Here is a 26072-nt window from a genome sequence, read left to right as displayed (position 1 = left end):
CGTCACATTCTCCCTCTTATGTCAACACATTTGTTTTTTTAATACAACACACACAAATGCATGCATGCACGTTAAGATTTCACACTCTCAGAGCTGTCCTTCTCAAACTCAAAACACAGACTTATACTAATTCAGCTGAATGAACTCGCTCGCTCTCTCGGGGAGGATTTGATTCCTTTCAACTTTGTAAAGCAGATAAAAGCTGGAGGGCTGTGATATAAAGCACTTTTGAGTGTGTTGTGGATGTATTCACAAATGTGAGCCATTGTTTTTTTTGTTTTTTTTTTAGCTCACACACCAGGTGCTGCTCAGTATTTTTGAGTCCTCCGTGGTTTCTGTGTGTTCTGGCACAGCGAGAATAATAATCACAGCTCCTCAGCTCAAACCAATATCTGTTGCCAAAAGCGCCCCAACGCAGGCTCTGTGTCTCACACACAGGAAATGAGTGGATGATAGTGGAAGGGTCCCACTCAAAACCTGCTTTATCTGCCGACACCAACACATTCAGAGGGGTTTTCTTGTCACGCTGCAGAGACAATATAGGGCTTCAAACCGGCTCGTTCACACTGCCAGGAGCGCTGGTCGATGCATTCTGACCGGCTGCAGGGCCACAGGCTTTTGATAGCATCTGTTGCCGTGGGCCGCAGCTACAGAGTTCACAGCTGGCAGAGTCGGTGTTTTCCTCTGCTAGTCGTAGTGGTGTGGCAGAAGGAAGAAAAAAAGTTTACTATCCTTCTTAACAATGGGTGCAACCGTTCTACGTTTTACTGCAGCTATTCCTTTGTGTCATTATTTCCTTCTGAGTGTTTAAGCGCCTCTGCTTTAGTCGACTCTATACTTAGCAATGAGCAATCAAAGGATAGAAGCACTTTTTTAATTATGAAAAATAAAGTTCCCACCCTCTGGTAAGGCGTTAAGTGTATTTCAGAAGAATAAGATGTTACATACTGGGGCACTGGTGGCGCAGTGGTTTGTGCACACATCCCATGTATGGAAGCTGTAGTCTGTAGCTGTAGCTGTAACGGCCCAGGTTCAAATCCAAACTGTGGCTCCTTTCCTGCATGTCGTTCCCCACTCTCTCTGTCTCTCTCCCCAATTTCTGACTCTATCCACTGTCCTATCTCTCAAATAAAGGCACAAAAAGCCCAAAAAATAAACCTTTAAAAAAAGATGCTACATGCTACACACACATACGATTAAATACACACACGTGCACAAACAGGATCCTGTGGACATGCAGTAATGGAGGGGGCACCACAGGGAGCGCTCCTGAGCTGGTGGGAGGTTTTGGTGCATTGCCCAACGGCACATTGGCAGTGCTCAGGAAGTGAACTGGCACCTCTCCAGCTACCAGACCAATGTCCAGACTTGGTCAGCAATTACACTTTAACCGTTGACCCTCCGGTTCCCTACAGACTGAGCTGGACCACCAGAGAATCTTTATGGATCTCTTTGCGATGAATTAATTATTTACTGTGGTCATAAAGCACAGCACGTTTCATCATCGATCCCCAAACATCTCGACAACCTAATCTTCAGTCTGGGACTTTTTTTTGTATGCTTCGCTAATAGCAGCTAATGTAGCGTCAAAGTGTTAGCATCAAGCAGCGATGAGGAGCACGTTACAGATGTGGGAATCGTTTACTTCATCCTATGTTGTCTAACCATTTTGACCTTTTAGATGTCTTCTATTCAAACTTGTATTTTGTCCTGACCAACGCTGACTCATGTGACATCACTTAAGGCTAACAATTAGACTTCACATATCTCCTATTCAGCCCATGAATGTCGATGTGAAACTTTTGTAAAACAGACTGTGGTGTTTCAAAACGACTCGTTCCTGATCATGAAGTTGGTAAAAAATCATTTTAGCTTCAAGCTTGTTTTACACCGAGTTTTTAAAATTTCTAAAAATACACAAGTAGTGAATAAGTTGCTTTTTGGTCGCTCGCAACCCAACACATTCCCTTAAACATGGCGGATAACTCATCTATAAATGAAGCAAATAAACTTTAGTAGCATCTAATAAAAGTGTCTTAAAGTGGTAGAACTAAAAACATGAAATTTAGAATAATAACTCTGTTGAAATGTCGATACTACTCTTCAAAGCCACATATTTCTCAGACCCTTTAACAGGACTACGACTGTACCACACAGCAGACACAATATCTCACAAAGCACAATGAGCTGTATATCAGTCCCCTCTGTGCTGCACTGAATAATCCATCCTGCAGTTGACGACTCTCATGAGGGATCTCAGCGGAGGAATCGACTCTGCCTGTCCCTCGGTGCGGATTATAGTCCCATAAGAATAACCTCCACCTCTGATTTCAGCCTGTAAATCACAACCAAGCTCGTAATGGGACGCACTTAGAGAGGTCAGAGTTTGCAAAACTAAATCGCTGTGGAAGACAAAAGACTCTAAAGAACAGCTTTGCAGCTCAATCTCTTTGGGTTTTAGTTTTTTTTGTGATGTGGTGGTGGGTTGAAAGTTGGCTTTTCATCGCTCAAATCTTCCTCCGACCTTGGCCAGATGTCCACCAAGATGGAGTGTGGTGTGTGTGTGTGTGCTTGTGTGAGTGTGTGTTCTCAGCCAGGGTTTGGGAGGCTGCTCGACGCTAATAGGGACTGGCAGGCATTTTGTTGGGCTTTATTGCCACATGCCTCTTCCAATCCTGCTGCTGATTAGAGCTGCCATTACTGGCACACACACACACACACACACACACACACACACACACGCCCGCGCACCCTCACAAGGCAGACCCACACACTTTTTGGCAAGTGCTCAAAGCTTGAGCCTTTTGCATGTGATTAGCATCCCATCGCGTTGTCTTGTGCAGTGATCAAATGGAGCGAGTAGCCGTGCTCTTGTCGAGGCTTGTTGGAAAGGAAGTGATGGATACATCGTCACTCCACTTTTATTCTGCTCTTCAGGACGCCGTCGGCTCTGACAATCTCAAATCTGGAGCCGAGCAATTAAAGGGCCGGGCCTGTCACAATGAGGCCTGATGGGGAAGACTCACAGTGTGGCAGCAAGCGGGCTAACACGTCAACACACACTGTGCTACACACTCACACATGTTGATATAGATAAGACACCCGCCCACACACACACACACACTCATATACACACATATTTACAATAAGCATGCAGGCGATTAACTGAAGACGTGCAGGTTTAAACCGTTAGTCACCGCTGATTCACAAGCAGCTGGCTAGCTTCCACTCAGCTCCTCACTGTGCTGCCTGTCAAACACACAGCCAGCCAGCCGGCAGCTGGAGGTGTACCAATGTGTGTAGGTGTGTGTGTGTATTTGTGTGTGTGTGCAGGTGTTCTTGAAACCTTGCTTTTTAACCAAAACCCCTCTGCTCACCCTCCACTCAAACCCTCTTTCTCTTTTTAGGCCTTATGTGTGTGCTTGTGTGTGTGTGAGTGTGTGCATGCCTTTTTATGTGAATGTGTGTGTGTGTGTGTGTGTGCATGTGTGTATGTGTGTGTTTGTGTGGAACCTTGCATGGTTTGGCGGCTGTGTTCTCCTGGACGAAGCGAATGGAAAGCTGAGGTCTGGATGACTTACTTATTTAGGAAAAATCCACCATGATGTCCCATATGCTGCTGTGCTGTCACATACCACTGTGTGTGTGTGTGTGTGCGTGCGTGCGTGCGTGCGTGCGTGCGTGCGTGCGTGCGTGCGTGCGTGCGTGTTTGTGTGTGAGTGGCCTCAGAAGCAGCAGAAGTCTTTTTCATTTTGAAGTGTCCTTTTTTTCCTCACGGCCTTTAAAGTTATTCTGCTGCTGTTAAAGCTTCAGTTCAGTCCCAGGTGGAGACGCTCACTGAAGGGTTAAACGCTCCACCAGAAGCAGCTCAAACACACACACACACACACACTCTGTGCTTATGAGGTGTGTTACTCATTGCCGTGAGCTTCCTCATTAAGTCCAAATTCACTTTCCAGCACATTTAATTAAACTAACTTGATTTCGGAGGACCTGCTGTCAAATAGAGGTTCACATTTTGACTTAAACAGCTTTTTATATTCTCGCAAGAATGAGAAGAGGATAAATCCCTTCTGTGGGCGGGTGCTCTCTTCCTTCAGAGAAGTGAGTCAACACCAGGATTCACGCTGACACCGGCTGAATGAGAACCGTAAATGATTCAACTCTTTTTAAGGGTTCACATAGTGTGTGTAGTCTTTGGATAAATGTTGAAATGGTAAATGGACTTCAGCTTGTGAAGTTTTTTTCTAGTTTCCTGACTAAAAAAAAGGATTTATTTTACATATTTAAAATACATTTAAAATCCTCGTTGTTAGACTAGCATTTCAACGCTGCTCGCTGCCTTCAACCGACCGATATGGAAGACAAAATCGGTATGGGGAGACAATAAACAGATATCGGCCGATATCTTTCTTAGATGTATCTTTGATCTGTAGAGATATAAAGATATGGATAGACACGTTTATTGTGTTGATCCCTTAGATGTAGTTATCAAACACTTCTGGAAAATATATATCATGAAGACAAGATGGTCACTGAACTGGAAAGTAACTGTGCATGTACAAGGATCACTGCTTGACACTCTGGAGAGTGATGATGCTTGATTTAACCCATAAAGCGCCCTCTGCTGGTGACAGAGAACTGCTAGTTTAATACAATGAAACGCAAATTAAATATTATGTGTGGTGAATAAATCTAGCGTTATCAGCGTTGTTGGATAAAATTAGACGATACCGGTGGTCACTGGATAAGCCAATATCAGCCGATATTATCGGCTGGTCGATTAATCGTTTGGACTCAACGTCTGACTCCTCAAAGCACTTACACCGAAGGTCACACCTACACAGTCACACACTGATGGTATAGATGGCTACTAAGCCATTCATACACATTTAAACACTACTGAAAAAAGCAGAAGGAGCAATTTGTGGTTAAGCGTCTTATCCAAGCACACATCAGACATGTGGCTGCAGGAGCTGGGGATCAAACCCCGAACTTCTGGTTGACAGACGACCGACTTTACCACTGAGCCACAGCCGCCTCTATAAATGAACTGTAAAAAGACGTGTTTCTGAATCCATTATGTTCACAGGACAGTGTTTATTTTCTTTTTTTGCCTCAAAGGGCGCCACACCGTTCACTTCCAACCTGAGAGAGAGAATCAGAGATTTCTGATTTCCTGTTGCATGAAGGTTTACGTTTTGTGTTCCATCGATTAATAGTGTTACATGATGAACATCAAAGCTCTTCCCAGTCGATAGAGTGCCGGGCGGACGTGTTGCAGAGTGTGAGTGAGTTTCCGGTGTCTGCTTTATTGACGGCAGTGGATGAACTATGACGAAGTCAGGAGGGTCTGCTGTAGCCTTTGTGTGCTCGCTGTGTGTAACACTAGCCGGACCATACGTTACCCACAGTGTCTGCTTGGCCCTCGGCGCTCTCGTTGTGATTAGTGAGCCATTGATGTTGACATGAATCTCTGCCTCCACACACACATACACAAACCAACCACACACACACACACACACACACTGGGGCTGAGAGCTGGCAGTTAGTTATGTGATATGCAGTGTGAACCCTGGGACCCAATGAAGGAGCGCCTTGAGGGTTTAGGTGTTCGGTGTGTGTTGCTTTGTATGTCAGATGCTAAATAAAAAAAGGGAGTAGCTTTGCTGCAACATCTTGTGAATATGCACGTTCTCTCCTAAGGTTGGACTTTGAGGCATGAAATCCTGACATTGACCCGCTAGCTCTCCTCACAGGGAGACTTAGCATCGTCGACTTCATGAGGAATGATTTTTGTTTGATTTGGAACAAGATTAGTTGTGAAGCCATCTCAGATATCTTTCTGTATCTCTTTATCAAATGAAATGAGGTGGAGAAATTGCTGGGGGAAAGCATGATGACTGTAGCTGCTAGCCTTTGTTGAACTAGCTTTGGAGAACGTATATATACTGTATATCTGATATCAACAGTTTTAGTGTCTATGCAAAAACAACTGTTGCATGTTTGTGGAGTTCACTCGAAGACGACTGGGCCTCTGATTCAAATAATACTTTTGGACTAAAATTTGCTCACTCTGTCTTTGGTGTAAGAGCTTTTAGTGTGTTTGCTCGTTCATGTTCCAACAATGTGCCTTAAAAGAAGAATGTGCAACATGTTCCACATAAATAGCTCATAAATCCAGTGTATCCTGTGTAAATGTGTCTCTGAGTCATGACTGTCTACAATGAGGGAGAAGCTCGAGTCCCACTGGCTGTGTTGTTGTCAGAGCCGTGTTTACATGGACGGGACGGCCGGCTCCTCCCCTTGTGTATAAAAGCTGTTTTAGTCAAGAACTAGAGAGAAGAAGAAGAACATACTCACTGATTATTTAGATGTCATGTAAGTGTTTTTAGATCACGCTCATTCTGTGTCAATTTATGTGCAATGTGAAGCTACGAGCTAACTAAAGAGCGCTAACATTAGCATGCTAACACAACAATGTAGCTCGAGCAAATTACAATTTTGTCCACCACTTAGCGCTAAATGGTGCTTATTCATGGTGCGTTCAAATTTATAACTCCTTTGTTTGACAAGAGTGTAGAGGGGTTGGAGGTGTGTCTCTGTAGGAGAGCGGAGGCTTCAGAATAGCGGAGGAGTCGCCAAACAGCAGTTTGTTTTGGTTTCATGCTGGTGCTCATCTACGCGATCAAAAAGTTCTTCCTTTAATGTTTTTAAAATAAAGCAAAGTTTTAGTTGATAGAGCTTGTGGACGGTATGGAAGCCTGTTTCATTCACACATTAACATCTGCCCCGTCTTTCAGAATGAACGTGTTTCAGGTTCCTCTAAATCCAAATAGAAGTTTCCTTTAGACCTCTTCAAGCAGCAAACGTTCTCACATTGTTCAGTGTGACAGTTTTATTTTGGTTTGAAACGTGGGGAGTGACTCATGACTTTAGGTCACATAGATGATGTTTTCTTCAGTTTGTCGACTCTGCAGTTCAGACACAAACCTCGCTCTGATCTGTCAGGATCAGCTGATACACGCTTTACTGATACAACGTGATGCTTCTGTGATGCATTCAGGCGCCACGTGGAGACTCAAGAGACGATAAATATACCAGATTCTCCACAGAGTGTAACTGAGGCGCTGGTGATGCAAGCACCTCGTAACTCGTTATCCAGAGATAATTATCTTGTTAATGCCGAAAAACAGAGCAGATGTTAATTTTTTCATGTTCATGCAAAACGTTTTGGAGTGCCGGTGACACAGTGGTTAGTTTTGCACGCCCCATGTACAGAGGCTGAGGCCCCACTCTCTCTCTCTCCTTGATTTCCAACTACCATTACGTGTTTGCAGTGTTTCCCACAGAATAACGCCATACCCTCTCTCTCCCCCACTCTCTAATGTGTGCAGCAATTTTATGAATAAATACAAATTAAATAAAAACAGGTCAGCCATTAATGTACTCGGGCGGCCCGTCCAGGTATTGTCTACATGCGGGAAATGCTTTGGGTGGCTCGGCACCTTCAGATAAAAGAGAAAGGTCTGCACACTGTACTTTATTAAGGGCAAAGTTTCGATTGAGTAAGGATTACGATGGATCTGCACCTTCCCATCTTTTGTTCCTATCCGCCGGGGTCTCCAGCCCCTTCGGTTTCTTTTGTTTCTTTTTCATCTATGATAACTTTTAGAGGTGGATATATAAATTTACTAAACTTCTGGTTTCAACTTTAAATGGGTGTGGCGTCCTTGTTGTTTTCAGTCTCAATGTTTTGAGTCTTGGTTTAATTAGTTTTGGTTAAGGAGGCCGTAACAAGTTCTTCTAGCCCCGCCCCCGGGCTAAGCATTGCAGAGAATCCACAGGCTGCAGGCCGCTCCACGTTGGCTTTTGATTTTTAGAGTGAAGGATTCATCCACTTTTTATCCATCAAGCAGTCTATGTGCACTGTGCTACATTGTGATGTAATCACGCTCAGATCTTTTTAAGGGGTTGATGTGTCTTTTTTCTCAGAATACAATCTCATGAAATGATTTTGAGTTGCTTGTGAATGTGAATCTGTGTTTGTATATCCGAGCAGCACAGTTGTTGACTTGTTTTTTTTTCCCCTGAAAGAGACTTTAAAAATGATTAAAGCAGCCTTGATCATCTCACATGGACACACATGTGCAAACAAACAAGAACACAAGATTGCCCCCCCTCCCCCTCACCCTCGTACTCATTACCCCTCTCTTCTTCTCCTTCTCTCCTTTAGCCCAATGTGACCTTCATCTGAGTCGAGTGCGTCTGTTCAACATTCACGAGGAGGACCGAGGAAACACAAGTGAACGAGAGATTGAGGAGAAATCACACAGCGAGGGAGGAGAACAAAAGCAAGTAAGAGCTTTGTAAAAAAAAAAAAGGAACAAAGGGTGGAGACTAAAAACACAACAACATTTCTGCCTCCTCTGCAAACAGCATAACTGGCACTCAATGAGAGAAAATAAGTGGGTTTAAAAAAGTCAAATGAGTGAAGATTCAAAAGAAGTGAAAGAGAATGGCAGTTGTCAAAACTGGAGTATGTGGAGAAATGACAGACATTTTCAGGTGCTCCCAGAGTGAAATGACTGTGCAGCGAGACAAAGAGGACGAGCGGGGAGAAGATAAGAGAGAGAGGAAAACCCACAAAAAAAAAAGGAGAAGAGAGGGAGCAGAGAGTGGAATCAGGGTGGGATATTGGATTTCAGAGCATCTTTGTTCGGAGAGCAGCCGAAGGTTAGGGGTGTGAAATGGTGTAAGTGTGGATGCTCACACGTTTATCTTTAGTGTGTGTGTGTGTGTGTGTGTGTGTGTGTGTGTGTGTGTGTGTGTGTGTGTGTGTGTGTGTGTGTGTGTGTGTGTGTGTGTGTGTGTGAGTCTATGAAATGTCCCCACTCCTGAGGGAATCAAACTCAGGTGAGACTGAAGGCACTGACACATCAAGGAGATCGTCGGCCGTTGGTCATACTGGACCGTCGATGAGCGGTTGTCGCTCTAGTTTTTGCGGTGTGTCTGTTGGTGAGAGGAGTCTCTCTGATTGGCTGTTGGGAGGTTTCATTTCTCTCCAGCTCTCCTGTCAGGTTCAGGAAAGCCCCTTGAGCATGTCTCTGTAGTACCCATGCTTTCACCCATTAGTGTGGTTTCTCCTTATTGGCTCCTCTGCCTCTTTTCTTTTTCCACTAAAAGACCAAGAACTGACAACACCAGCTCCATTGTCAACTTTTTATCAGACATTATTCTCTATTAGTAGACTACCTCTAATACGAGTGGTGATCGACAGCGGTGTGAAAATGGTCTTCTTGTATCATAACAACAGACTACCGCCCCCTGTTGGCACGGAGAGTTATTTCATCTCACACATGTGCAAAACGTACGTGGTGGTTGGCCGTCGGCTGTAGTCTTTGTGGTGTGTTCAAGTGCAACTTTTTGACCAAGACGTGAGGCAACGCCACAGACGGCCTTCGTCGCCACTAGTTCTTTGTCGTCTGTTTGGTGTGATGACGCAGGTGAGGACAATGAGGGCAATCAAAACACACAGAAGCAGGAAGAAACACTATGATACACAGGGGGGAATCTACAAAATAAAACAGGAAACACTAAAAACTTAAGTTAGAAAACCGAAAAATACACAGGAAACAGAGAAACACGAGGATACAAATGACAAAATAAAACAGGAAGTCACAACTACGCAACAAAAACACAGGAACAAACAAACTAAACAAGAGTAAGTCATGACACATTTGTCAAAAAATGAAGTCTCAGCTCGATGATGTAATTACAAATTAAAGGTTTTAATCTGTGACTAACTGTAACTAACATTGTGTTCAAATCAAACTCCAGGAGTGTGTCAGTCCACTGCGTGTCGGACTGAACTGGAGGTTCTGTGTGATACTTTGGTTCATTTCCTGTGAAAAAAGTAGTTTATATCCTCACTTCCAAATCGCCTGCAGTATAGAGACCCCGAGGCTGGAGAGGAGGGTACTTAAAGACACACATAAACCATGACAACGACAACCAAGCCACACACACACACACACACACACACACACACACACACACACACACACACACACACAGACACACACACACACACACACACACACACACACACACACACACACACACACACACACACACACACACACACACACAGTCACACATTAAAAAAACTTGTGTGGGGAAGAAAAAGCTTTAATCCTCAATCCACTTTTTTTTTTCCTCTGGTGTGTGTGTTCCTCTTACACACACTGTCACAATGCAGTTATCTCTCTCTCTCTAATAACTCTGGTTCTCTCTCGCCCTCTCTCCCTCTCTTTCTATCTTTCACTCACTCGATGTGTGTTTATCTCTGGGAGGATATTGGTTGCCGATCATAAATAGCTTTTCTCTGACAGGGTGCCATCACAGACACCCAGATCCTGGAGAGGAAAAAAAAAAGGGGGGGGGGAAGGGGAAGTTAGGGGGGTAGGTGACAGTGGAAGGAGAGCAATATAAGGGGGGGGGGAGTGCTAGAAGGATGGAGGCAGAGGTTATGTACATCAAGGCAGTGTGACAGGTGTCTGGCATGCACAAATAAATGTAGTGCACTTATGGCACACCCTGCTACACAGCCAATCACTGTGGCTGTGTTTATTGAGCTCTAACACAACCCTGCACAGACAGGTCGCTGTGATACAACACAAACTGCTGCTGCTGCTGTAAATCCTCACGCTGCAGTGAGATCTCTGCAAAGTGCAGCAGGCCTTTTTATTTATTAAAGACAGACCTTCATTCCCCTACTTGCCTTTTTTTTTTTTTTTTACATGTTTTAGAAACTCAACAACCTTCTTCTGGCGCCATGTTCTGTCTGTGTAAGTAATGTAGCAACCGAAAAGGGCATTCATTGAAAAATGAAGCCAATGTGGAACTGTAAAAATCCTGCAGTTTGTCGAGTGTCCACTAGAGACTGGCTGCAGAAGCACAGGAAGTCACATACACACTAACACATAACTTTACAGCCTGGTACTAAAAAACAAATAGGTCTGATTAGTTAATGTCATCATGGACATACTGTACAGGGGGGGCTAAAACATTTTTTTAAACAGCTTGGTTTTGATTTTCTAAATGATACATCTTATCCATAGTGAGGAGCGTAGCTGACATGATTGATAGGTGCGCGTGATATAACGGTTCATCAAGAGGTTTAAACCCCGCCTCAGCTCCAGCTCTCAGTCTGTCGTTAGGTTCACTGAAAGTTAGACTGAGACAGGATTTCCAACATGGTGGCTGCTGCTGATGAGCCTCCAGCGCCCCCTGCAGGAACAGATGGCTGACGTCACTCCATTAATATTTACAGTCTATGGTAGTAACCAAAGAGGGCGGGGCTTGACAAAGGGTGAATTGTAAAGATACTGACACACATGGGCCTGCACAAGCAAAAGGATGATACTTTCCTAAGTTTTCTTGCACACACACACACACACAGGTTCCCCTCCATCACTTCTGATGAGGTGAACGAGTGTGAACGCACTGCATCTCACATTCCTCCATCATCTCCCCGCACGCAGCAGCAGTCCCTATCTCTCCATCGATCCCTGCTTATCTTCCCGTAAACCTGGACCTCTTTTCTCTCCTCCTCACCTCCTCACCTCCCCCGCCTCCTACCCTCCTACCCTCCTACCCTCCTCACTCTTCATTGCCATCGATCAGCCCCCGTGTGTTCAACAAAATAGAGAGCAGGCAGTGGTTAATGCATAGCCCAGCTGGAGGAGCTCCGCGTATCGTCTTTCCCTCCTAATGGACCCAATCAGACTTCTAATAGACCGTGCGTTAGAGCTTCGAGCCCTGACGCTCTCTTCTCACTCCTCTCACCTTTCACTCCTCCTGTCTGCTCCTCAAATTATATCTGTCCGCACTCTATGTCTCCCGGGTGCTTTTTTTTTTTTTTTTTAGCTGATGACCGTTGATTTGTCTAACTGATCTGAAAGCTATTGTCAGCAGATTCTTTTTATACATTTATTCATCCAGGGATGGATTTGCTCCTGCTGAGTGTGCACACACACATGCACATGTTTCAGAAATGCCCTGCTTTGATTTTACAGTAATGCACGTTCATTCCTGAGAGCCGCCCCAGTGAAACCCACAGTCTGCTAAGTCTGGCTATACTGGGAACGGCCCAGAAGCTTGAGCCCTGCATTGTCTCCAGACTTCTTTCAGTTGCTGAGCACATTGAGAACGTGCTGGGTTAAGTGCCTTGCTCAAGGCCACTCTCTTTTCATACTGCGTGGAATTCAGGGCAAAGTGTCATCGTCACTGTTTCACCTTGAGACTTCTGTTTGATTTGAACGGCTTATGAGTGAAAAGTAAAACAGCAAAAAATAAAGAATGAGAGGTCATTGCTTCAAGGTTTGGGTGCCCTCGTTGCTCTGATGTTTCAAATATTTAAATTGGGTCTGATTCAACATTTGCTGTTCATGTTTGACCTTTTAGTTTAAGGTGGCTAATGTTAGCTTATCGAGCATAAGGTAAATGTTTTTAAAGAGCTGGGATCACTGACTTTATGACTCTGTCTTTCTGCTACAGTTAATTTAATGAGAGGTAGTAGTTGAGACAGCAGCGTTGCTGAAAGGACATATCCTGTCATGACAACTTGGGTCTGGCTCTGAGGTGTAGTCTTCTTGATACGCCGTATACCCCCGAGGAAAGGTCAGAAACCCACTTAAAAATGTGCAAGACTATGTAACAGGACACTTTCATTCATAAAATTCTCCTTGTGAGCTTTGATTGTGCTATGAAGAGCAGACTCTCAGAACCTTATGAGCTTCAGGAACCAGGATATGATGTCACTTTACGTTACCAGGGAAACAGCACAGTTGACTGCTCAAGTAGCTATGTAGCCTTGGAAGTTTAAAACATTCTAGCTAATGATTTTTCAGAACCACTAAGAAGCTCGTCAGTGTTTTCTAATTTATTTACCCCTCTTGTCAGCAGTAATCACATCAACGTTAAGTAACACAATGATAATGGTCATTCTTCAAGTCACAATTTATAGTATTTTAAAAACTGCAAGCAAACATCTGCACACTATAAACTAAAAACTATGAGCTTCCTGTTGCAACACAGCCTGAATGGTGGATTTCAAAATAAGTCCCACCTCTGGCAAGGTAAATTGCCAATAATAGTCAAGGACTATGGCATCTGAGATGGCCAATGAGATTTCAAGGGGGGGGGGGGGGGCCATGCCACCCCTGGACATGCCTCTGGACACGCCTCTGGACACGCCTCTGCTTATTATGTTTTGATAACATCGTTGTCATTGGAGTCTTTGCACAGATCTGAGAATGTAGCTACAACAAAGTCTGATAGGATTCAAGCAGGATGTCTTTCACACAGGTTGTAAACAAGATTAGCAGGATTATCTGAAACAAAAGGTACCCAACCTGCGGCTCATGTTCCCTAAGGGGGTCTCAGGGGGAATGGCGACAAACAAAAAAAATGAAAACAGGAGAACAGCTTCAGCGACTGAAACCTTTGTTTACTTCCCTCTAATGTTCGCCATCTTGGTCATTCTGGCTGATCGATGCAGGTATTTCTAAAAGTGAGCTCGTTTTAAAACGGCTCCTTTCACAGTGAACCTTTGTCTACATTACAGCCTTTATAGGTTTGTGCATGTTAGCTGTCACATGCGTGCACACATCCTGGGCCCCGCAGTCCGGCCCTGATAAAAATAGATCCCTGCACACATGGAGAAGTTGTTTTGTCTTCCACACAAACTGGGCTCTACCAGGGATTGTTTAAAAAAACAGTCTGGCTGACTAACTGGAGCTTCTTGCCTCATCAGACTTGTTTTTTGTGTGTTCTCACAATACGAATGTCAGTTTGTTGATGTGGCACGTCTCAGATGAAAGTCTGGAAAAACTTGACTAAACTTGACACAGACTGGTCCCTGAGCTCATGGTTACAGCCTGAGACACACACAAAAACATCTGACGAACACAAACACACAATGAGAGAGACACTGTGAGCTCAGATGAATCTTACAGGGATTTCACACTTGCAGAAATCTCCTCAAAAAAACTCCGGATATTTCCAGGAGGAGCTGCATGTGGGAACGCAAAAAGCCAGATTTTTCACTCAGAATTTACTTTTGAGTTTCTCCTGACAGACCTCTAGAACAGCAAGTCTGAGTGAGCTGATGTAAGAACGCAGCAGGATATTCTCTGGAGAATTCACCTCAAGCCAGTGGTAGAAGGGTGTGGAGTTTATATCCTGTGATCACTCTAATGAACCTGCTGCTGCATGTTTCCTGTTCTCCAGTATGTTCTTCTCCACTCTTTAGTTCACATTGAGATTCTCTTCAACTACACGTAGAATTGATAGACAGACACATATTCTCATTATAGCGTCGCATAGCGGACTCTGTTGCTTTGTCCGTTACTTCCGCTACTTCCCCCCGACGACCCGACCCCCCGCCTCCTGCTGTTAGGTGCATATGTGAACGCCCAAGTCTGAAATGATCTCCATATTTTCAGGAGTGCATATGTGAAAACAGCTGATATGTTAAGTAGGGAGCTTAAATGAGTTAAATGTGCGTTAATACCTGATTTAGCTGTGTGTAGAGTTGATGCATGCAGAATGAATATGGACCTTATATTGTTATTCGGGGCATTAAGTGTATCTGAATCAGACTGATTAACAACTCCAAATTGCAGCAAATCTTTTCAGAAAGCTGTAAAAAGAAAAAATATCCTTGAAAAAGAAATTGCAACCTCGCAAGCTTCAGCCCTTGAACTCGCTGTGTCGCTCAACATTTACACCACAGTCACTGCTGTCTTTCTCTCTCTCAGTCCTGTTTTTCCTCCATCCTCCTCTGCCGATCCATTCATCTCTCTGTCAGTGTAACCCCCCCCCCCCTCCTCCCCCTCCCCACTGAGGTGTGTAGGTAGTTTCTATAGGAGTCCATCTAGGTGTAACCTTTCTGCCCTGTGACACCTCACTGGGATGTAGGGCTCTGAGCGCACCGTGAACTCCTGAACTCCTTCCCCGAAAAGAAACACACAAAGAACGTTGAGAGGAGAGAAGGACAGAGCATGTGGGAGGGAACGAGCCGTACCGGACAATTAGCCCCCCTAGGTGCATAGTAGGCGGCCTCCCCAAAGCCAGAATACATTGTGAGTGTTTGAGAGACTGACAGCTAGCGAGAGGAGCCAAGACAAGAAGGAGACAGTCTGTGTGTGTGTGTGTGTGTGTGTGTGTGTGTGTGGGGGTGGGTGTGTGTGTGCGTCATCGTGTTTTGCATTCACACGCCCAGCGGTTGTTGTTCTGAAAATGAGACAGTGTGGCGGCTGCCCGGAGGCGTCAATACGACCATTTCTATTATTCAGAGCTGATTACGGCGCTAAATCGTACAGCAGTGAATACTTTTTAATGAGCTTTGAAATACAACAGAGAAAGTTTGTCTGCGTTTTTGTTTGTCTGGATGTGGCTGGCGGGCGGGAAAAGAGCATATTTGCCGGAGTGATTTGATTAGAGCGCTGGTGTGTGAGGAGCAGGTTGTTAGGTGTGTGTGTGTGTGTGTGTGTGTGTGTGTGTGTGTGTGTAGGTGTGCAAATAACACACCATAGAGCATTATCTGAATGCAATGGGTAGGCTATGTGTTCTGGCATGGGTCATATTTATTTACATGCATGCATTTTTGCAGGTCAAGCTGTATGTGTGCAGCATTCATATTTCAGTGTATGTGTGTGTGTGCGTGTGTGTTTGTTAGCCTGTTGTTTGTAAGCCAGGCCATTGCCTTAAGCGAGGCTGATTGACCTGTGACTACGTGGTGATCACGGGCCAGCACACCCACACTTATTCATGTTCATTGATGGCAGGTCAGAGCGCAATCCCAGCATCCCTCCCGGCCTTCACACACAGGGGGGCAGGAGATCGAGGCCGGGCCAGAGAGCACGTGGGCTCTTCTCACTCCACTTGTGTGTTATCCTCAGAAACAACATGCGGCAGGCTGACAGCACAAGGTCAGAAAGAGATATCACGGAAAAGCGAGCCCTAGATAGTGAAACTAAAGCTCTTTTCAGAGACTTGAACCAGAGCTGTGTGCTTGGAGGACTAAAGCCTCAGTACATTGGGCTGTACGACCTAACCACTAAGCCATCCGCACCCCAATATTGCCAGCATTGAGCCTTCAAAGGGGGGAACCAAAACAAAGAGCTGAAAGATACTAAAGTGTTGGATCTGACGGCAGCTGTACGGATCATTTTTAAGTAATTCTCTGTAAATTCAGCACAATGAGAGGCACCTTCCAAATTATGGGTAACCATCTGAAATGTTTGTGCAGCTTTAATATCAGATCAGAAGCTTTGCCAGATTTATTATCACGTCATAAAAACAACAACTATCATGCCAAAATCACAAGGCTCCTGATTTCTGCTTCCAGAACACAAATGATCAGCTCTTGTTGAAGCTTTGTTGTTAATGTAGTAAATGTAACATATGAGAGTGAGATCTGCGTTCAGACCACACTCTAAAAGCACAGATGGTCTCGTTCTATGATCAGCTGGACATCAGTCTCTCAGGTTTCATCTCACCTGCTCCTCCTCCTCCTCCTCCTCCTTCTCCATCACGTCTCCCGGTCTGAGCAGGTGTTTGGCCCGCAGTCAGACTCCAAATCAGATCCATTTCATCTGTAATCAGCTGGAGCCCCCTGGCACTGATGGAGAAGATCAGAGCCCCCGATCAAAGAATTATAAGCCGACCACGCCTGGGCCCAGCTGACCATGACACGGACAAGGCGGCGATGGGGAGGAGGGGCAGACGGGGCAGAATGTTGGGCGAGCGAGCAAGAGTTACAAGGGATGAAAGGGAGAGAAGACAGAGATTTGAGGGCCTGGAGAGTCTCCCAGGGGAGGGGACATGAAAGAGCAGGGTGCTGGAGGGAGGCAGCAGGGAGGCTAAGATGTTACCCTGCGAGCTCTTCAGGGAGTTTTTCCTCTTTTTTTTTTTTTTTTTTTTTTTTTGGAAGCCTTTTCATTGAGTGGAAATAGGTTGTTAAAAGTCAAACGCGTCGTTCGGTTCCGCCTCAATTTTTAGGTAATTAGCACGGGAAGTGAATTCCAATCACAATGTGAAAGGGAAAGTCAATGACATTAACTTTGCCGCTGGTGAGGAAATTATTAATTGTGTGCAAATATGGGGAAATCATGTGCTCGGGAGCGTGAAAATTGATGGGTGGCTCTCATATTGATGGGAGCCGTTTTTTTTTTTTTTTTTAAAGGAGGATTTCAAACACTTCTCTGAGTGTGCTCACATGCTCTTGGATGTTCTCAAAGAAACGCTGGAAGCTACAGCGAGCATGATCGCACATTCGTCTTCTACATGCACACACACATACTTCATGATGAGGGGCCCATCAAACCGGTCTTTCATCTGAGCCAGCTCCAGCACATCACCCACACACACACTGACATAAACACATCCTGGGCACGCGGCTCTTTAATGCGAGGCCGGTCAGCGCGGTGCGTTCACACCTACATTCACAAGAGAAGATGGTTAACGCTATCACTTAAAGGCAGACTCTCTCCTGTGTGATGATGCTTTAAAAATGTCCAGGTACACACTCGTATAGCACAATCACTGTCATGATGTGGGAGTGAGTTTGTCATGTTTTTCAATATCAATGGAGCGTCCCCTGCGTCAGCTCCATTAGTTCCTCGCTGAATAGAAACAGTGCATCAGCTCGGTAGCCTGCACCTTTTGTTTGTCACTGTGAAGCTGTTTAGCTCCTAGGTGCGATGTGGAGCCGTGTTTTTTTTCAGCCTCGCTGCACACACACACGGCTCTGCAGCGCTGTATGAATAAATGAGAAGAAATAGCAAGAAAACGCTGAGGTCCATGTTGACTTCCCCTCACATCCCACATGTCATCAATTTTGCAGCGAGTGCTGTAACATGATATTTTTCACTCTGATTTCATAGCCATCTCACTCTGGACTTGAACCCAGAGCCCTATAAAAAATCTGCTCTTTGATGCACCCCCCCCCCCCACTACTGGATCCATTGTATATTTATGTATTTATATTCCAGGCGTTACTCTTAATCTGTCCTACAAAGCGATTTACAGCGTGTGAGCTCAGATTTAAATCACCGACCTCCGTTTTTTAAAAAGCCTGATCCCTGATCAAAACGTTTCTGCTGTAAATATTCATCTAAATTGGAGGAATTATCATATGATACATCTCCTCCCAAGGCTCTCTGCCGAGTTCAAAGACTCCCAGATAACATTTTGAACTCCCGGAATTCATTTGAATCACAAAAAAAAAAGGAAAGTCGGTGAACCTGGGTCACAAATTATCATCATTTGGCAATGACTACGTCTGCGTGGAAAAAAGATGATGTTTTGAACTCTTCATCTCTGAGAGAAAACTTCAAGAGCTGAACCATGCAATCATTATGTTCCTCTTATAAGATCCACATATTTTATTTTAAGTCTCGTAAACTGCTGGAGTCTGTACCTCTTCCCTCAGCTGGAGAAATATCATCACGCTTTCAGATGATTCCTGTCTTTAACCCGTTTACAGTTTAGTTTCAAAGCTTGATCCAAAGGACCCGGTTCACATTTCTCCTCCGAAAGGCTTCTTCAGTTCTTACAGTTTTAGTATTCACCTTTTCCAAAATTAGCTTTTAATCGAGTTTCATCCGTTTTTTATCGGAGTGCACAGCTTTAAGGGCGCGCCTCTCTCAAAACCATTCATTGTGTATCGTCCAATAGGAACGAAGATCAAACAGTGTCCAACTTTCCTGAGCGCTAGTTTACAGCAAACCGGCACATTGGAGAGAAATCTCTAGTTTGAAAATAAAGTTTGGACATACCAGGTTTTTTTTTAAACAGCAACATGAATGTGTGTCGTATTAGTGAAGCGGTCGTTTTTAGCGCTGCAGCTCTTGGACGCTAAACTCTCCAACATCCTGTCGTGTCCTGAAGATTTCATGAACACACACCCTCTTTTTCTGTGCTGCTCGTCTCCCCCTCCTCAGCAGAACAAAGATCGGAGCTTTCTACTTATTAGTGGACAGATACAAAAATACTGCGCGTCCTAAAAGTAGCTATTTTCCCGACCTAGCAACGGACGCTGTTGCTTTGTGCGCCCTACTCACACAGCTCACACTGCGTCCTGTCTGAAAGGCCCTTTACTCATGGCGGTTTCAGGAGAGTGACACTCAGCTTGTTGCTGAGTAGATTTCATCATAATTGATGTGGTGAATAATTTATGTTAACTGTGAGTGACAGCTTGTTATGGCGGCTCCGTGTTGCTAATCCATACTGTGCAATTACATCGTTGAAACTGTATTTCACATCAGCGATGCTAATCAACATTGCACAATTTTTTTGTGAAGGAAAACGGCCGAAGTGAAGCTGTACCTGCTGGATATATTAATCCTGATTTATTGCTTTTATGCTTCTTGTTTTGTTTAATCATCATCAGTTTGTTTTATCCCCATTTCTTTTATCAATCACTTGATTTCCTTTGTCCTTAAATTCAAGCTGCTGTAACGACATTTCCCCCGATAATCTCTCGATAACGTTTCTTACCTGAAATGATTTAAATAGAAACCAGATGCTCCAAGCTTTAACAGGCTGTGATTTGAGCTCATCGATGTCAGAATGCTGACTTATAAATACAAATGGACAGAGTGCCTCAGCCTCTTCCCGTTCGACAAATAATCGAATAAATAATTTAGCAAGCTAGCATAAGCTAACCACCGATGAATGGCGTCCAACAGAGAGCAAACAACTTTGTGTCCAACACAATGTTCACCTTCATTTTGGAACGAGCTTCATCCGCTTGACCTTTCACCTCACTGTAATTTTTTCATCTTTGCCGCCCAGTCAGCATCTGCAATATTCACCAGTTTGAATCAGGTCCAATCGCTGAAATGCATCCTCTCCTAAAATCACCTGAGCGCTGTCATTGGCTGAAAGAAAAAAACAACCAAAACAAACCAAAACATGAAAATCCAGTCAGCGGACAGAGTCTCTGCAGACACAGTCACAGCCAACTCTTTTTTATGAGTATTTTTTTGGGAAAAAGCATCTGACTACCTTTAATTTCCGATCTTGAGTTATGTCATCCATCGTTTCAGAACAGTGCTGCATGTCAGAATCTCATGTTGGTCTAGTTGCTGTTTCAGTGGTCTCCCCTCTCTAACTGCTTCATGTTTGTTCCTCAAGGCCCTTTTTTTGCTATTTTGAAATAATCCAATGTTGAACACATACATGTTTAACAATGAGTGCACCAGAGCTGCTCCAAATACCTTTAATAAGGATTTCAAAGTGAGCGGAACGTGGCATTAAAACTCCTGGAGCAGCTCTCCTCCCATCCATTCACGAGGTGTGAAATCGTTTGATCCACTTTCTTCTGTTTAAGGTGAAACGGCTTTTCGTGTGTGTGTGTTTAAGAGTTTACACTTGTGTGTTTTTTTAAATGCTCACGGCACAGTAAAGGGGGGGGGGGGGGGGGGGGGGGGGGTAAGGGGAGGGGTTGCAGGAAGGAAGGAAGGAAGGCCGCTGTGTTTGTTTTGCAGGGAGGCGAGAGAGGGGAGGATGAAGGGCAGGAGCTGTCCTTTGGTCCATCCGTCTGCATTTGTCTGAGTGTGTGAGTGTGTGAGGGGGAGGGGGGGGGTGTCAGGGGTTAATGGACATTAAGTCTGTCCTACTGTGATAGCAGGAGTGGAGGGCGTTGGGTGAGGGGCACTGGCTCTGTGTTACCAACAAAAGTGTCAGAGGTCCGGGTTAGGAGTCAAACAAAGCCTGAAAGGACTAGCAATCAGCTGGGACTGCACCGGAGGTCAGTGAGTGAGTGAGTGAGTGTGTGTGTGTGTGTGTGTGTGTGTGTGTGTGTGTGTGTGTGGGTGTGTGTGTGTGTGTGTGTGTGTGTGTGTGTGTGTGTGTGTGTGTGGGTGTGTGTGCGTGTGTGCGTGTGTGCGTGCGTGCACTAGCAACATGTGAGGAAGGGCAGGAAAAGGATGCCAGGAAAAGAGAGGGGTGGGGTAAATGTAGGGCAGGAAGAGGACAACGACAAAACACAAGACATGCAGCGAAGAAGAAAATAGGACGGGGGGGCGGTTGAAAATGTTTTCACCAAGATTCGAAGAAAACGACCCAGCTTGCTTCTCCCTACAGGGACTCATCTTCCAATACCGAGAAACACACACACAAGCGATCATTCACAAAAGAAACACACACGTGACACACTCAGGAGCTCAGCAGCCTAATCAGAACATGTGGCCTATTTCTCTCGTGTTTTAATGAGCTCTCCATTGTGGAGTGCTGACTGATATTATTAGGCTGCCGTGTCTCAGCTCATTAGCTAAACCAGGCTCAACAACAACACCAGCAGCTTAAAAAGATGATTTGATACCGCCTGCAGAGTTACGCGACACCGCAGGACCTTAAAGAGGCCGTGGCGAGAGAGACCGGAGACTAGGAGAGTTAATTTGGTCACCAGGGGAGAGCGAGAGGCTCAATCTCGCTTCTTATGACACAGCGAGGGGGATCATAAGAGCCGGTTTGATAGAAAGAAGAAGAAAAATACATCACACACCGACTCCAGCCGTCTCCCCACGGCTTTTTCATAAAGTTCCCAGCTGATGCAGCTCGAAGATTCAGTGTGGCAATCTCAGCGGCAGAGTGGAGTCGGTGAAGAGAAGGAGTCGACAGAGCCGCACAGAAAACGAATAGCGCAGCAAGATGATCTGTCCTTTAGATGATTGTTAGAGCCGTGTGGTGGATGGCTCAGTTCTCTTACACTGTTATGAAGTCATGTGCTAAATGCTTTTTAAACCAAACTGTGAGGAAGACTCTTTACTGGTTGTGTCTGAATCACTGTTTCATTCCCAATTAACATCTCAGTAGGGCTGCGTGTCGACGAGAACTTCATGATTTAATTATGATTCTTAAGGTTAGTGGTTCTCAACTGGTGGGTCGGGACCCAAAAGTGGTTCGCGGAGCCGGTTTCACGAACATGGGTCTGGAAAAAAAAAGTATATCTCAGTATGCCGCTGTGATGCAGTCTGTCTTCAAATGCGTCCTTAGAAAGATGCAGTCCCTAAATCGGGACATAACCATTGAGTGTGTGAGTCCAACAGTTGTATGCTAATTTATGAAGTGCATTATGGGAGTAATTTTGTTGGTGTTGTAGTGAAGAGATGTTTTCTTCCAACCACAGTGATGACGTGGAAAAATAGTCAACAAAAATCAGTTGTGGTCTTGATTTAAAATCAGGAGTCAACTCAGTCTGAGACCGAGACGACCGAGTAAAAATGCTTTCGACTCCAAGACCTTCAAAAACTGGTCTTGAGACCAAGCCGACACTACAGTTTGTACCTACTTTTATCACAATAGCATTAAGCAGCATTAGCAAATATTTTCCTGTAGGACTTGATAAACTGTGTGGATCTTATAATGTTCAATCTTTTGACTCATCACCTCATGAGTCGGTCAAATGTTGCAGAATTATTTTGATGCAGTCCTTGTGATTGTAATGTGATCTGAACCTCAGACACATCCGTCCTTCTGGCTCCTATCAGCAGGTTTTTAATCTGACACTGAAACAGACACCACAGGTACTGATAGCTGCGACTCTTAACCTCGTCTGTGAAATAGGACATCAGCTTCACAGAGTGAGGAGACGAGCTCAGCGGTCGAGATGAGTTTGAGGTAAATTGTTGCCAAATTGAGAAAATAAAGGAAATGATAAAAAAAAAGCATTTTCTGGCAGGAAAGAGTGAAAAGAGGAAGACAGAATCTGAAGAGCAGAAATTAGGAGTGTAGATGAGAGTGAGGTGCACACTGGAGATGTTCAAGCTTTTCCCTCAGCAGAATCCTTCACTGCTTCCTCTTCCTCCTCCTTCTCCTCTCCCCCTGTACTGTTGACATTCAGCCCCTTCACTTAATCCGGCCTTCAGGATGCCCACTTCACTCCGTTCCCCCTCAGCACAGAGATAGAGGAGCGGATGTTGAGGGAGGAACAAAAAGGAAAAAATTGCAAACCTCCTGCGATGTCTTCAAACATGTTTTTTTTTTCTTTCACCATAACTCTTCTCCCCTCCCTCCCTCCCTCCCTCACGCCCTCCCGCCCGCTCTCCCTCCCTCCATCTCAATCTCAATCTGGGCTCACTCGAGCGTTGGCCGCCCTGGCCTCCAGCATCGATCCAATAAAGCTGGTATAGTCAGCACTGCGAAGCCCGAAGAGCTCTCAGCGAAAAGCCAGCGTTTAAGCACGCTCGTTTAACAGCACGTCGCCATGATCTGATCAGGAGCCGGAGGGAGGCGGGGGAGTGTTTGCATTTTCTCGCTTCTCGCAGCCTCTTCTTATTTTTCTTCTCAAAAGTGTAATCAATATCAGTCACATTGGTTGGACGTGGGCACACAAACAAACACACACACACACACACACACACACACACACACACACACACACACACACATCTCCAAATCTCAATTACCTCTCCTGCCAATCCACCAAAGAGAGCGAGTGTTTGTTTGCCAGCGCTGATATTTAATATTCACGAGTAGGAATAGATGAGGGGGGGCGGCGTGGGATACATAAAAAGTGCTTCACTTATACAAGTATTTTTTGTGCGTCTGTGTTGTGGGTTAAAGTAAATGAAGTGTGACATTTTTTGCCTGCTTAAAAGTCAACTGATTCCCTTCTCCAATGAGCATCCTCAAAGGCTCCTTTTCCCTCCCTGATACCCTGCAGCATGTAGAGAGAGGACAGCTGACAGGTGATCTGCATACTTAGATGTGTGTATGAGTCTTGTATTTTACCTATTGTGATCAAAAATTCATATATCAAAAAAATTCATATATCTGAAGAAGTTACAAAATTCATATAAAAAATTCATATATGTGAAGAAGTAAAAAGTTAAACTTCTGCGACTGGGTTTGCATCAGAGTAATTTAAAGGAGATCTATTATACTCACTTTCAACATTAATGATGTCATTCTGTGACACCTGTTGAGTAGTGGTGCAAGATGTGTAGCTCAAAAACCTTCTTATTTATCTGATACTGGTGTCAGTAAAATCCCTCATTTCAGCCTCTGCCTGAAACGCTTAATATCAGCTACTGTCTCTTTAAGACCCGCCCACTTTCCTCTGATTGGCCAGCTCTGTTTGCAGGACATTTTGAGTGAGCTTCCAGGTGGGCGTGTCCTATGACTTTGCTCCATGCTTTGCTCTGATTCGTCTGCAGAACCTGATGTCAGGTTCAGGCCAAGTCCTGCAAAGTTCTGGTGACGTCTCTTTCAGTTGCAGCAGGAAACTACGTCAGGGGATTACAACAACAACTGTGTTTGTTGAGATTGAAAAAACTTGCAGAAGTTTAGTGTATGCCGTGCATGAATGAGGACGGTGATGGTTTTGGGGACGACACAGTCCGATGGTGGAGGCTGGGCTCTAATGTGATTACCAGTAGTGATTCTAGAGTCTGTTGGGGCCCTAGGCAAAAATCAGTGAGGGCCCTCCAACCGGCGTTCATCACCATTATGTCAGCCAGGGGCCCGAAGCTTTCCTCTTAATTCATCGTCATTTTTCTTTGTTGAATGTCATTGTCAAACTTTTGGTTTTCACAGAAATAATGCATACGATGCTTAGCAGGGCAACAATTGAGTGCTGTCAGATGGGGCCCCCTTACGGAGGTTTCCTATAATGTCATTGCAAAATTTTTCCATTTTTGGCTAATTCTTTGGTTTAATTTTTTTGAGCCCTCAGGGGCCCCCTACTGGTCTTGGGCCCCAAGCAGTTGCCTGCCTTGTCTGTTGACAAGCAGCGCCTCTGGTGACTACTTCTGATGGTCTCTTTACTCAGCAGCCTCTACCATCAGTGTGTGAATGTGTAGGTGTGACCTGAGGTGTAAAAGAGCTTTGAGTAGTCAGAAGACTAGAAAATAAATACACAAGCCATTTACCAAAATCTATTTCCCAAAATTGCAGCCGAACCTTTTTTTCCATCTTGTATCTAAGAAAAGCTGTTTTTATTCAAACAACTGCCATTAAAAAACTGTGAAAAGAACATTTTGTCCATAAGCACTAAGACCTCAGCAAGCTTTAAAAAGTGCGTATCAGATGCACCTGTTTGGTGCTCTTTATTGGGAAATTCTCTCGTACAACCAAGTAGGGCGCCATGCATGCCTCGGGAGGAGAGAGTGTGCATTTGTTCTTTAAATTACTTTGAGACTACAAAGACATGCAAAACACAGAGCGAGCGTGAGAGAGGAGAGAGAGATAAAGGATGCAACCAGGAGGAGGCGGCTGCAGGCTCTTTTCTCTGCCACATTTTGGACTCAAAACAGTCAGCGACTCGTTATTCAAACTAGTTGAGCCTTACTGTTTGGATAACGGATGCTGCTGTTTGACTTTCCTGCTTCGAGATACACAAACAAACAAAACTCCCGTACCAGCAGCATACATCTCACAAACATCTCCATCCATTATCTTTACTCTTCCTCCCTGCAGGCAACAAGACCACTGCATCACCATGCAGCCCAAATATTTGAATAAATAAGTTATTTTTTTAAAGTTATTCTAATGCCTCAACTTTCTGCATTTAATAAAAGAAACTTGTAATGAAAGAGAATTGAATTTTAAATAACGCTGTTCCTGGTCGATCGTCAGGCAATTTGTCCAAAGAGTCGTTTTCGGCTCAATTTTAAATGCACTCGAGAAAAATGTCTGCCCCAAATTGATGTCACTGAGTTCATCGGAAATGAATTAAAATGACACAAGGCAGGTTCCTCAAGTGAATACAGATGCAAATACATGTCATGGTGAGGAGGTAGAGTTGTCCTCCCGCCGTCACATCAGTCTCACCTGCAGCAGTGTAACGAGTCAATCACCCTGCGCTGTTATTGGACTGTGATGTGGCGCCGTAGCCCCGCACTTGACATGTTCATTAGGTATAAAAGGCGATTCATTTACAACACAGAGCCGCGGGATTGTCCTTCCTTGACATTCATTTCCCAACACATTGCTGTTTGATGCGTCGCCAGCGCCAATTAACTTTGATAACTCGGCCCCCGGTTTAATAAACTGCC

The 26072-nt window shown here is 44.6% G+C and overlaps 1 protein-coding gene across 2 annotated transcripts in view; it reads left to right on the top strand.

The window, feature by feature from the left end:
• The window catches only part of sema4c (sema domain, immunoglobulin domain (Ig), transmembrane domain (TM) and short cytoplasmic domain, (semaphorin) 4C), a 116299-nt gene that overhangs the window by 31866 nt on the left and 58361 nt on the right, over nt 1-26072 (top strand). For both annotated transcript variants that reach the window (XM_065962746.1, XM_065962739.1), the window contains exon 2: nt 8237-8358. The gene's annotated coding sequence lies outside the window, so the exon portion shown is untranslated. The remainder of the gene's footprint in view (nt 1-8236; nt 8359-26072) is intronic.

The sequence above is a fragment of the Labrus bergylta genome, chromosome 2 (assembly GCF_963930695.1).
Source record: "Labrus bergylta chromosome 2, fLabBer1.1, whole genome shotgun sequence".
Taxonomy (NCBI): Eukaryota; Metazoa; Chordata; class Actinopteri; order Labriformes; family Labridae; genus Labrus; species Labrus bergylta.
The sequence above is the reverse complement of the archived record's forward strand: the minus strand, read 5'-3'. Positions and strand labels throughout refer to the sequence as shown.